Source organism: Bidens hawaiensis, unplaced genomic scaffold (genome assembly GCF_021521415.1).
Source record: "Bidens hawaiensis isolate Kalapana, Puna unplaced genomic scaffold, B.hawaiensis_p1.1 tig00012134_1, whole genome shotgun sequence".
Lineage (NCBI taxonomy): Eukaryota > Viridiplantae > Streptophyta > Magnoliopsida > Asterales > Asteraceae > Bidens > Bidens hawaiensis.
In genome coordinates, this window is record NW_027491975.1 from 207,501 (window position 1) to 210,824 (window position 3,324).

A 3,324-nucleotide genomic window follows, 5' to 3' on the forward strand; every position below is an offset into this window, starting at 1 on the left:
GAAAGACCATTAATAAAATTATTAATTGTATAAAATATCACTTACAATTATTTTGTTATAATTTTAGTATTAAATTTAAATATTAGTAATAATTTAATTCTTAATATTAAATTTATAAATTGTACTAAATAAAAGAGAGTGAAAAATGAATAATAATGAGGAGAATGACTTGTACTAGGAGTTGAAGGGTGTGATTGAATAACGAAAAAAACAGACATTAAACAAACTTAATGAATGAGAAGAGATGACCAAAATGATCCACACCTCTTAGCCTAAGGTGGTATCAAGTGGCCAATAGGTCATTGCAACAACAAACCTCTCCATTGTTATTATATGTAATGATAATAAAATGATAATTATTCATTTATTTGTCAAAAATATATAACTAAACTAGATGCATAATTTATTATTATTATTATTATTATTATTATCTTCTGATTAAGAATGGTGTATTGAATTTAATTAATTAGTTAATTCAATTATGATAATTTAATTTACATCATCTATACATAAAAGTTTTATGTATGTGGTTTGTGTAATCTTTTAAATTTAAATGAACATTCTTAAAACTTTTAATATATATATATATACTTATTAGAGTATTTTTATCTTTTTTTTCACATTACTTAATTGGGTAAATCATCATTTATCTTAAATATATATAAACGAAGCATTTAAAGGCTCTTTGGTTGTTTCTCACATTCTCTCAAACCATAAGATTGATTTATTTAAAAATTCAGGTTTCTCATGCATTTTACCCGAATTCACAGGTATGAGTCTCATCAAACCCAGATAGCCCTTACGGCCTATTCTTGAGTTTTTTTAAAGGAGGGAAAGGAAAGAAAAACTAAGAATAGTTAAAAAATAGGTGTTCTTGAGTTTTTTTAATATGGAAAGGAAATGAGTAGAAGGAGTTAGGAGGAATTAAATTAATATATTTTTCCAATAAGTTATCCTCCCAAAAATGGAATTACTAAGGATAACATAGTTATCATTTTCTTTCCTCCAGTTTCCTTCCAACTCAATAACACACCTAATTAAAAAAAAAATTCATTCCATTCCCTTCCCTTTCTTGTCATTCTCTCTCCTTTCCTTTTCTTTCATTGGTTAAAAAACTCAAGAACAAGGCGTTAAGTGAGTTATAACATATCATTAAATTAAAAATTAATCTTACCAAATATTTGATATGAAAATCCTATAAAATAGGGATATACAAAAAATTAATATCCAATTTAAAAAAAAGATAATATTTATAATTAAGAAATAATTTTATAGTAAAAAAATAAGCGGGAAATGGGTCTCATAAAACCAGATAACTTTTAAACGAGTTATAACATCTCATTTATTTATGAAAAAATTTCATCATCAAATTCTAAGTATATTTTTAACTTTATTACAATAAATAATATTAAAATTCATAAAAAATATAAATATTAGAAAAAAAACGTAAAACAACCCTCGTAATACGGGGATAAAAGTTAGTTATAAAATAGATCAATAATCATCGGAGTTTAATTTTAAGTTTATTTATTTAAAGCATAATTTTGAAATGTGCCTACTTAATTAGTTATTAAAAGTTTCATATATTCTAAGTAGACGATATTCTTTAATGCATATACCGGTTGTGATAATGAAAATTAACTGCAATCGGTTTATAAAGATATGTAATTTAAAAATAATATAAACATTACTATTAATTAAATTTATGTTATTTAAAAGAAATCATTATGTTATTTAATTGTGTAATTGTTAGTTAGTTTTATGTTGTCAATGATTTTGTGGTGAAGTGGTAATAAAGAAACTTGAGTAGCGTTTAGTATGCAGAAATGACAAGGGAAATATAATGATTCATTGTGCGAGAATAAAAGAAGTAGTGTTTGGTTGCTTAATGGAATGAAATCACCCATTAGACCATCCGTAGTGGAGAGTTATGGGGGTAGTTTTATGGCTCATAACTCTGGAAACACCGCCCCCTCCAAGTTATGGGGTTTTTTTTTGCAAGTTATACACAAAACGCTCTATAATTGCACCAAAATCAAAATTGAGCCGTTACTTTTACCTTTAACTTTAAGAATGAAAAAAAACAAATAAACAAAGTTATGGATGCTTTATGACTACACTTGTTTTTTTTGTAAAAAGCCATAACTCTAACTGGGCGCCACGTGGCGCATAACGCCCAGAGGTGGGGCTTTATGACTACTCATGGTCTTACACATGAAATCTTATTACATTAAAATTATTCATTCTCACCCCTAGTATTTTTTTTATTTCATTCCTCTTTCACCATATATTCTCCGCAACAACCACCACCACTAACACCTAACCGTCTTCGTTGTCGTCACCACCGCCACCATTGTTGTTGACGCTACCATCACTACTATCACCGCCACCTTTCGTTCAACGCTACCGCCGCCACTAGCATCGTCTTCGTAACCACCACAAGCATTGTCATTGCCGCCACCTGATCACCATCGCCGCCACCAATGTTGTTGCCTGACCACCACCACTATCGTCGTCGCCACCCTATCATTGCCATCACCACCCGATCACCAATGCTGCCACCCCTACCATGACCACTTGACCATTGTGACCCCACCGCCACCGCAATCATCGCCCCTGCCGCCTAACTGCCACCGCCACCACCGCTGTTGACGGAGCTACCACCACCGTTGTTGACGGAGCTACCACCACCGTCGCGATTACGATCATTTTTATGTTGGTAAAAAAACAATTATTTTGAGATAGGTGTATTTTTTTAGATGCCAAACAACATAAAGTAATAATTCATTCCATTCTCATAGGTTAACCAAACTATACAAATGAATGGTAATGATCCATTTCATTCATTTGTTCATTTCATTCCTACTCCATTCCATTACCTCCAACCAAACATATCCTTAGTGTTCCATGTGATCCAGGTTTGATTCCTGCCATTGACATTTAGTTTCGACGGCACATGGTGATGATAAGAAACTAGGCGAGTGGGTGGTGTTCACTAGTTAAATCCTTGAACCAAACGAGTTTTATCTCACCACACTTTCGTGCATTCGGGCGAGTGTTCACGTGTATTGGGCTTATGTGAGAGTTTTCCCTGGATTGAAAGGCCCGTATCCCAATGTGAGGCAGGGCTAATTATATATGCTTGTATTTAACAGCCACGTGAGGTAGGGCCTTTATATAAATGAAACTAGATTTTATCCCCCATATTACGGTTTTTTTTTCATTATTTGTTAATAATATTTATATATTTTTTGAGATTTTAATTTTATATTTATTGTAATGAAGTTAATAATATACTTAGGGTTTGACGATGAAATGTTCCAC